The sequence below is a fragment of the Neomonachus schauinslandi genome, chromosome 16 (assembly GCF_002201575.2).
Source record: "Neomonachus schauinslandi chromosome 16, ASM220157v2, whole genome shotgun sequence".
Lineage (NCBI taxonomy): Eukaryota > Metazoa > Chordata > Mammalia > Carnivora > Phocidae > Neomonachus > Neomonachus schauinslandi.
Genome location: NC_058418.1, coordinates 10,997,222 through 11,007,795, shown reverse-complemented (window position 1 = coordinate 11,007,795; position 10,574 = coordinate 10,997,222). Strand labels below are relative to the sequence as shown.

General features: G+C 40.9%; 2 pseudogenes; both read left to right on the top strand.

Moving 5' to 3' along the window:
* Positions 1-5,019: 5,019 nt before the first annotated feature.
* On the top strand, positions 5,020-5,936 carry LOC110572749 (annotated as a pseudogene).
* Positions 5,937-8,447: 2,511 nt separating this feature from the next.
* On the top strand, positions 8,448-9,229 carry LOC110572668 (annotated as a pseudogene).
* Positions 9,230-10,574: the final 1,345 nt, after the last annotated feature.

Below are 10,574 nucleotides of genomic sequence, written 5' to 3'. Positions count from 1 at the left end.
TTGTTCATTCATCATAACACATTGGAATCTGGCGGCTTAGCATAGAGTCTGCTTTGGTGTTCATGACTCTGCACTCCTCAAAGCCAGATTGAAGTGGGGGACCCCTTCAACATGGCTGGTGTACCCATACCCCAGCATCTGTGAGTGTTGGCTGCTAAAGCGTCACACCTGCACCCCTCTCAGAATTACCCTTAGATGCAGTGTAACCTCCCCTACAGTGTTACCTGAATGGCCAGTGTCCAATGATGACTGAAATGGAGTCTGGAAGCCCAGCCTGTTGTCTCAGTGAGATGCTAACTATCCTGCAGGGTGTGTACCAGGGCCCCCTGTGGGACTGGGCCAAGACCACATCCTTGCCTAGCATCTTTCCCTTGCCCTCCCTGCCTCCCTCCCTCCCTCTCTCCTGAGAGTTCTCTCTCACTAGAACACTGTGGAAGCTTCCCCATCTCAGGCTCTGCTCCAGGGAACTGGACATAAAACACCAACAGTTTTATTTAATAATGGACATGAGGCTCAGCAGAAAAGACATAAGACCTCAAATCTGAGCTGCCAATATCTGATACTCCTGTCATCAAAGACAGCTCTGAATTAGAGTGTGGGATCCCTTCAGTACCATGTGCTTGGGGCTGGACACAGGAAGTGGGGGCTTTCCCAGTGTGCCATTATCCCTGAACCCTTAGGAATTCATTTATTACCACTGAGAATGATACCAGGTTTGCCTGCCTGCCTGCCTCCTCTCTCACCCTCCCTTCCTTCCCTATTGGTTTCTTCTCATTTCTTTTCCTTTCTTTTCTTTTTTCTTTTCTTCTCTTTTCTCTTCTCTCCTCTTCTCTTTCCTTTTCCCTTTCCTCCCTCCCTCTTTCTCTCTCTTTCTTTCTCCCTCCCTCTCTCTTTCTTTCTTTTTACTATAACTGTAGCGAGAATGGATTTTTATTTTTTATTTTATTTTTAAAGATTTTGTTTACTTATTTGACAGAGAGATAGAGAGAGAGCACAAGTAGGCAGAGTGGCAGGCAGAGGGAGAGGGAGAAGCAGATGCCCCACTGAACAGAGAGCCTGATGCGGGGCTCGATCCCAGGACCCTGGGATCATGACCTGAGCCAAAGGCAGCTGCTTAACCTACTGAGCCACCCAGGCGCCCTGAGAATGAATTTTTAAGGTGATGTTGCTAATGTGTGATTCCCCTCTCCCTTCAAATACTTCAGTTCCCTCCTCAGAATCACAAAGGGTACATACTGTACACACTCACAAAGAAAGGAGAGGTGACCTGACTCCTGAGATTCTGGGATGAGAATTTGTAGACAAGATACTTGTTTACTTCCTTCTCTTCTGAGAAGACTTTGTGGTTAGATGTAACATAGGAGTTGAGAGTAGGAGATTTGGAGATACCATGCTTGGATTCCAAGGCTCCTATATTACTATGGGGTGATTTTAGGTGATTTTATTAAATTTTTCTGATTTGAAAATGGGCAATGATAGTAACATCTCTATTTTTTTTAAAGAGAAGGTAATAAGTTAAAATATGTACTAAGGGGCGCCTGGGTGGCTCAGTTGGTTAAGCGACTGCCTTCGGCTCAGGTCATGATCCTGGAGTCCCGGGATCGAGTCCCACGTCGGGCTCCCTGCTCAGCGGGGGGTCTGCTTCTCCCTCTGACCCTCTCCCCTCTCGTGCTCTCTGTCTCTCATTCTCTCTCTCAAATAAATAAAAAAAAAAAAAAATCTTTAAAATAAAAAAAAAAAAAAAATATGTACTAAGAACAGTGCTTTTCTCCCTTGATTCTATATATGTGACACAAATGGAAGAGCCCGTGATACTTCCCCCAGCCCTTGACTCTCAGAGTTTATGCTTAGAATGAAAAAATCATTTGTTTTCCAAGCCAGGACTATTTAGCATAAAAAGGGGCTTTAATCAAACTCTGCAGGGTACATTTTTGCCTTTCTCATTCAATATTTCCATGTCTCTTGTTCAGTGAGAATGCTGTCTCCCAAAATCAACACATTTATTCCTTTGCTCAGTGCAGTAAAAATTTATTTCTTATTTATTTTTTTAGTGCAGTAAAACATTTTTAAAAAGATTTTATTTATTTGAGAGAGAGAGAAAGTGGGAGGAGGAGCAGAGGGAGGGGGATAAGCAGACACTGCACTGAGCACGGAGCCCGATGTGGGGCTTGATCTCACAATCCTGAGATTAGGACATGAGCCAAAATCAAGAGTCAGATGCTTGACTGACTGAGCCGCCCAGGCACCCCTAGTGCAGTAAAACATTTAAAATAGTTTCTGAATTGCTTCATCCATACTATTACAGATAACAAAACTGCTAAAGGGAGTTCAGGATTTGTTTGCAGTTAGTTTGCATTTCTCTACCTTCTACCTTGCCCAGGACTGAGGGAATGTATTCAAGTATTATATTCAGAGTTTTTGTTTGTTTGTTGTTATTCTTTCTTCATTGTGGTTATGGCAGTCATTGAAAGACAAATGGATTCATTTGTTTCAGTTTTAGCTTTTTTATCCCTTCCCATCCTTGGTGATTTTATAAAATTTTATTTTTGGAAAATGTAGAACATTAACATGGTCCAAAAACTCAAAAGTATATACAATTTTATTTTCAGAGAAATGTCCTTCCCTCCCTTAACTCTTTTAGTCTGTGAGTGTCTTTTCCATCCCTGACTGGTTATCTCTTTCTTGTGGAAAGGTCACAACAAAGCTCTGGTTGGTGCCCTTGAGTGTAAGGAGAGGAGAGGCAAAGAGCTGGAGGTCAGAAAGCCCCAGGTTCCACAGAACCCCTAAGGATCACCCTGTTTGCTCACACTCTGTTACCAAACCCCAAGTTGGGCTGCCCAGTGACTTGAAAAGCCAATACTCAAGAAACAGTTTTTATTGTAAAGGAATTTGAGATTTATTCAGGAGGCCAGCCACCTGGGGAGAAGGTGGGCTGTTGTCCAAAAGCCAACTCCAAGGTTTCTGCCTGGCCCAAGGGTTTTTAAAGGAGTTTAGGGCAGTTAATCATAAAGGGAGTGCAGTAGTCTGTAACATTTTTTTTTTTAAGATTTTATTTTTATTTTTTAAAGATTTTATTTATTTATTTGAGAGAGAGAGAGAATGAGAGACAGACAGCATGAGAGGGAGGAGGGTCAGAGGGAGAAGCAGACTCCCTGCCAAGCAGGGAGCCCAATGCAGGACTTGATCCTGGGACTCCAGGACCATGACCTGAGCCGAAGGCAGTTGCTTAACCAACTGAGCCACCCAGGCGCCCTAAGATTTTATTTTTAAGTAATCTCTACACCCAGCGTGGGGCTCGAACTCACAACCCTGAGATCAGGAGTCACAGGCTCCACTCACTAACTGAGCCAGCCAGGCACCCCTGTAACATTTCTTCATTATGTGCAGACTCGATGGTGCCAGCTACAAATATATCTCAGTGCTCAGGGGTTGTATGAGGGGGTCTGGTTCCTGTTTTGTGATGTGTAGGGGTACTCTTCTTTTTTTAAAAGATTTTATTTATTTATTTGTCAGAGAGAGAGGAGAGAAAGAACACGGCAGGCAGAGGGAGAAGCAGACTCCCTGCTGAGCAGGGAGCCCGATGTGGGACTTGATCCCAGAACCCTGGGATCATGACCTGAGCCGAAGGCAGACGCTTAACGACTGAGCCACCCAGGCGCCCCAGTTTTTTCCCTTTTGTCTTGACAATATTTACCAATGTTAGACTGATTTATATATCTTTTATATTTTTGTCGATTATAGAATTATTTTTATTTCTATTTCATTAATTTATTATATTATCTTCAATGATATCTTCCTATTACTGTCTTCAGTAAAATTTAGCAAAATGCATAGGTTAATTTTAAAATGTTTTTCTCAGTTTTATTCCATAAGATCTGTTAAATCAGGCAGGCTGATGATGTTATTCACATCCTCTATATTTTATCTATTTTTGTGAACTGAGTGGCATTCTCAAATAGAAATCTGTTAAACTCCCATCTTGTGTCCTTATATTTCCTAATGCTTTTTATGTATAAAGAGGCAACTGTCAATTCAAAATCCTACAGGGTTGATCCATTAACATGAATAGATAAAGCTGGTTTCATGAAGGCTATTATGAATTAGAGGGTGCCTGCCTCAGGCAATGGAGTTGACATTATCTAGCTCCAACAACCATTTAACATGGGAGAACACTGGCCAGGACCATAGCATTTTCTAATTTTTATTTTATTTTTTATTTTTTATTTTTTTATTTTTTAAAGATTTTATTTATTTATTTGACAGAGAGAGGCACAGCGAGAGAGGGAACACAAGCACGGGGAGTGGGAGAGGGAGAAGCAGGCTTCCCGATGAGCAGGGAGCCCGATGCGGGGCTCGATCCCAGGACCCTGAGATCATGACCCGAGCCGAAGGCAGACGCTTAACGACTGAGCCACCCAGGCGCCCCGCATTTTCTAATTTTTAAAGAGAAACAAAAGCTCCAGATTGTTTAAAAGTTGGCATATAATCTAAAATTTTATTTATTTATTTATTTATTTATTTATATTTAAATTCAACAGCCAACGTGGAGTACATCATTAGTTTTTATTGTAGTGTTCAATGATTCATTAGTTGCATATAACACCCAGTGCTCATCACATCATGTGCCCTCCTTAATGCCCATCACCCAGTTACTCCATTCCCCCACCCACCTCCCTTTAAAATATTTAAACTACAGAGTGGGAAAGGGAAGTGAAATATTGGGGCTATTTTCTGCTATTGTGTAGCCTATGTTTAGAAAAATGTCATCATTCATAAATATGCATCCACATATCCTAAATAAAATGCTAGCAAATCATATATACTTGGAAGGGAACCAGTTTACTTTTTCAGAGTAGTTTGAATCAATATTTGTATATCCAATAATACGAAGTAGGATTTTGCAAATATGAGTAAAGGTGAAATTTGTTAATATTGAATTTGCCACACTAAGGAAAGTAATACACATATTCCTTCTCTCTAGATTATCTGGCTTTGAAACTCCTTTTGGACATTGACATTATGGCTTCTTATGAGTTGGTAATGGGGATTCTCCTCCTCTTCCAGACTGTAGTTGGGCTTCTAGGGAATTTCTTATTCCTATGTTTTTATATATTGACTTTGTTCACTAAACATACTCAGAGACCTACAGATCTAATTCTCAACCAGTTGGCCTCAGCCAACCTTCTAGTCCTTCTCTCTAGGGGAATCACTCAGACACTGGCAGCTTTTTGTTTGGACTATTTCCTGGGAGAAGCTTTGTGCAAGATTACCTTTTATACTCATAGGGTGGCCCGAGGCGTTTCTCTATGCACCACCTGCCTTTTGAGTAGCTTCCAGGCTATCACTATTAATCCTAATAATTCCAGGTGGGCAGTACTCAAACTGAAGGCTCCTAGATTTGTTCAACCCTCCTGTTGCCCCTGTTAGATTCTTCATCTCCTGATAAATATTGTTGTGCCAGTGAAAGTGACTCATCCAGGGAATACTATAAACATTACAAAAATGAATTTTGGGCTAGGTACTACAGAAGGGTCTGATTCATCCATAAGCTCTATGCATTCCTCTTTACCTTCCTTGATATTTTGTGTTTGGGACCAATGGGTTGGGCCAGTGGCTCCATAGTGCTCTTCCTGCAAAGACATAAGCAGAGAGTCCAAAACCTTCACCACACCAGTCTCTCTTCCAGAGCCTCCCCAGAGACCACTGCCACTCACACTGTCCTGCTTCTGGTGAGCTCATTTGTTTCTTTTTATTTTCTATCCTCCATCTTATCACTCTATATGACTGGCTTTGTCACCCAAAGCCTGCAACTCATGAACATCAGTGCATTCCTGGCTGCTTGTTTTCCAGCTTTTAGCCCCTATCTCTTCATCAGCCATGACATTCAAATCTTAAGAATCTACTTTGTTAGTTGTAAGACAAAAATCTCCAAATAGTCTCTTTACAAACAGCTACCATTCATTCAACAAATTTTTAAGTACAAAATATTCGACAACTGTGGGTCTAACTGTAGACTCATTTTAAATTTATCCTGATTGTTTTTCTTTCTTTCTTTCTTTCTTTTTTAAGATTTTATTTATTTGACAGAGAGAGCAAGGCAGGCAGAGGGAGAGGGAGAAGCAGGCTCCCTACTGAGGAGGGAGCCCGATGTGGGTCTTGATCCCAGGACCCTGGGATCATGACCTGAGCCAAAGGCAGACGCTTAACAGACAGAGCCACCCAGGTGCCCCTATCCTGGTTGTTTTTCAATGTGAGATTTCAGTCCTGTGATTTAGTTTTCTAAATGCATTAATTTTCTCATTGAATATTACCTTCCAATACAACAAAATATGTTTTCTTCTCTGCAGAAACTGCATAATCCAAGAAAAAAGGGCTCACTTATATTAACACTTGGGGTTACCCTAATGAGATGGCAGGGCCTATATAACAGTACCAATGGAAGGCCCACCTGATACTCTTCATGCCCTACCACGCATGATTTGAATGTGCTTTTAAAGGCCTCATCCTTTGGGGCACCTGGGTGGCTCAATCGGTTAAGTGTCCGACTCTTGACTTCCGCTCAGGTCATGATCTCAGGGGTGTGAGAGTGAGCCCCATGTCGATCCTGGCATTGGGCACTGCACTGAGTGTGGAGCCTGCTTGGGATTTTCTCTCACCTTCTCCCTCTGCCCCTCGCCCTGCTCTCTCTCAAAAAGTAAATAGATTAATTAATTTAAAAAATAAGGGCCTCATCCTTTAATATCGATCAGCCAAAGACCAGCAAGCACTTGAAGAAACATTCTACCTTGAAAGGAAAACACAAAGACAAACAGATGGGGGTGGGGAAGGGATAGTAACATGGAAAAAACAAACCATATTAAGGAAGGAGAATAAAGTTCTACAATTTGTAAGTAATATTGTTGATGAGATATGAAACTATTGCATGCATAGGTAAGGGTAGGATGCTATTAAAGTGAATAATAGAAGACTAAAAGGACCTTTCGGGAATTAGGACCACTACAGAAGAGATAAAGTACTCAGCAGAGTGGTTTGGAAGTTAATATGGAGCAACCTCTAGGAAATTGGAAGAAGGGAAACGAACTTAGAAACATTAGGAAAATAGCAAAACTTTTCTGGCAGTGAATATCTGAATAATAGATTTCTAAAGAGCAACATTGAAAACTGGAAGGCAAGGGAGCAATGCTGCCAAACTTCTGAAATAACGATTTCTAAACTAAAATTGGATACCTGTCAAACTAAACTCAGGGATGATTTAGAATAGAGATATTCTCAGGAAGGCAAGTTCTCAAAATGTTCTATTAATGCTTTTCCAGGAATTACTGAAGGCCAAACTCTGTAAAGGAAGTAAGTGAAGACAGTAAGTAAGACAATATGGACCCTGGAAACTGGAGATTCAACCCACCCAAAATGCTAATGAGATCCGTTTAATGGTAGAGAAAGGCAAACCTACGTTAACAGCTATAAAGCCAGCCTAGAGATTACACAGTCAAACTCGTGGCAGAGGAATGTATTGAAGAAGAAAATTAAATTGATAGAATTCCTGACATGTTCTATTAAAAATTTGGGAACAAATAAATAGTTTGTATATGGAGAAGCCAAGCATATTAAAATACATTAATTCTAATTTGGGGAAATTAAAATTGGCATGAGACGACCCAGCAATTGCACTACTGGGTATTTACCCCAAAGATACAAATGTAGGGATCCGAAGGGGTACGTGCACCCCGATGTTTATAGCAGCAATGTCCACAATAGCCAAACTGTGGAAAGAGCCAAGATGTCCATCGACAGATGAATGGTTAAAGAAGACGTGGTATATATATACAATGGAATATTATGCAGCCATCAAAAGGAATGAAATCTTGCCATATGCAATGACGTGGATGGAACTGGAGGGTATTATGCTGAGTGAAATAAGTCAATCAGAGAAAGACATGTATCATATGACCTCACTGATATGAGGAGTTCTTAATCTCAGGAAACAAACTGAGGGTTGCTGGAGTGGTGGGGGGTGGGAGGGATGGGGTGGCTGGGTGATAGATACTGGGGAGTATGTGCTATGGTGAGTGCTGTGAATTGTGTAAGACTGTTGAATCACAGACCTGTACCTCTGAAACAAATAATACATTATATGTTAAAAAAAAAAAAGAAGAAGATAGCAGGAAGGGAAAAATGAAGGGGGAGAAATCAGAGGAGGAGACGAACCATGAGACACTATGGGCTCTGAGAAACAAACTGAGGATTCTAGAGGGGAGGGGGTGGGGGGATGGGTTAGCCTGGTGATGGGTATTAAAGAGGGCACATACTGAATGGAGCACTGGGTGTTATACGCAAACAATGAATCATGGAACACTACATCAAAAACTAATGATGTAATGTATGGTGATTAATATAACATAATAAAATAAAATAAAAAAATAAAATTGGTATGAGAATAGAAATGTAACATGAAACCTCCTATAGCTGAGCAGTTAAGAGTAATAATAGATAAACACTGATCATTTATTTGACCAAAATATATGTATTTAAGCTAGTGTGGAGGGTTTACTTGCTATTCTATCAAATGCATCTCTAAATGATACACTAGCAAATATAATTGAAATATATTAGCTATGCCCGACCCCCAGGCTCAGTCCTGTGAGCTGGATCGGGGACCTCTCTGTCTCCACCTCCACTTTCAGCAGGAAGTTTTCATCAGATTTCCTCTGATTTACCCAGAGGAATGGGAATGGGAATGTGTATGTGAAAATTAAGTGCACTGCAAAGAAATGTGGAATTAGGTTCCAGCCTCCAGCTCTTAATCTATGAGAATGAAATGAAGGGGAAAAGTCACCAACACATCATGCCAGTCTGATACTTTTCAAAGTTTTCAGATTTCAGCAGAGCTGCTGAACAATTAAAGAATAATCCACAACACAAGAATTACCTGGAACAAGTATCCCTGAGACATCTAGAGAAGTTATTCACTTTTTTACGAGGTTACTTGTGGGGGCAAAGTCTGGCAAAAACAGTGGAACAAATTCAACAGGAAACAACCACTGATCCTGTGGAAGACTTGAATAAACTAGATGACAAAGAACTTGCCAAAAGAAAGAGCATCATGGATGAACTTTTTGAGAAAAATCAGAAAAAGAATGATCCAAATTTTGTTTATGACACTGAAGCTGAGTTCTCTCAAGATGAACTGCAGTCTTGTGGCTCAGACACAGAGTCAGCTGATGAGTTCTGATATAAAAAATTTAAAAAATGTATTGGGATAGCAGAAAATCTATGTTTATACAAAAAATATATAGGGGCACCTGGGTGGTCCAGATGGTTAAGCGTCTGCCTTCGGCTCAGGTCATGATCCCAGGGTCCTGGGATCAAACCCCACATCAGGCTCCTGGCTCAGCAGGGAGCCTGCTTCTCCCTCTCCTTCTGCCTCTCCCCCTCCTCATGCTCTCTCTCTCTATCTCTGTGTCTCAAATGAATAAATAAAATCTTTAAAAAAATATATAAACATTGTTCTAGAAAAATCTGTAAGGAACACTAAATGTACATGTTGGGTCACGTTTGGATCGACTGTGTTACTTTTCAAAACCAGGACATGAGGAGTATCTACTATGTAGATGCATGAGGAATTCAGGGAAAACTGAGTATAAGAATCTGCCTTTAAGGAGCTTACGATCTGGGACACCTGGGTGGCTCAGTCGGTTAAGCATCTGCCTTCGACTCAGGTCATGATCTCAGGGTCCTGGGATTGAGTCCCACATCCAGCTCTCTGCTCAGCGGGGAGCCAGCTTCTCTCTCTGCCTGCCGCTCCCCGTGCTTGTATGCTTTCTCTCTCTCTCTGACAAATAAAATCTTTTTTTAAAAAAAGGAAGCTTACGATCTAGGGATGCCTGGGTGGCTCAGTAGGTTAAGCGTCTGCCATTGCTTCAGGTCATGATCCCAGGGTCTTGGGATCGAGTCCCGCATCCGGCTCCTTGCTCAGTGGGGAGCCTGCTTCTCCCTCAGCTTCTGCCACTTTCCCTGCTTGTGCTCTCTCTCTGACAAATAAAGTTTTTTTTTTAAAAAGGAGTTTACAGTTTAATTGGAAGATAAGTCAAAAACTTGTGAATAGCTAATTAACAGTATTAGGCAGAAAAAAAATTACAGCCAAATGCTTGATAAAGGTTAAAGAGGGCAGAGTAGTCAGGGAAGACTCTGTCCCTAGAAATGGTAGTGTTTGGTTAGAAATTTATATAGAATTCCAGATTACAGAAACCAGGAGAAAAAAAAAAGGGAGAGGTGGGTAGTGGTAAAGAGATAGGGATTAGAACATTTTATTTGAGGAACAGTAAGCAATTTATAGTTTGATAAAATTAGAGGGCATATATGGTTCCCAGGGGATTATCCTGTATGCAGTATGTCTTTTTCCCCCTCAAAATTTTCTTGGCTATTTTATTCTTTCAGGCAAGATTCAGAATCAATTCATCAGACATTCCCTTCAAAAAAATCTTCCTGGAATTTTGAAAAATATTTACATTAACTTTACAAATAAGTAGGGGGATTATTAGCATCTTTTCAATATGGAATTTTCCTGTCTAGTAATA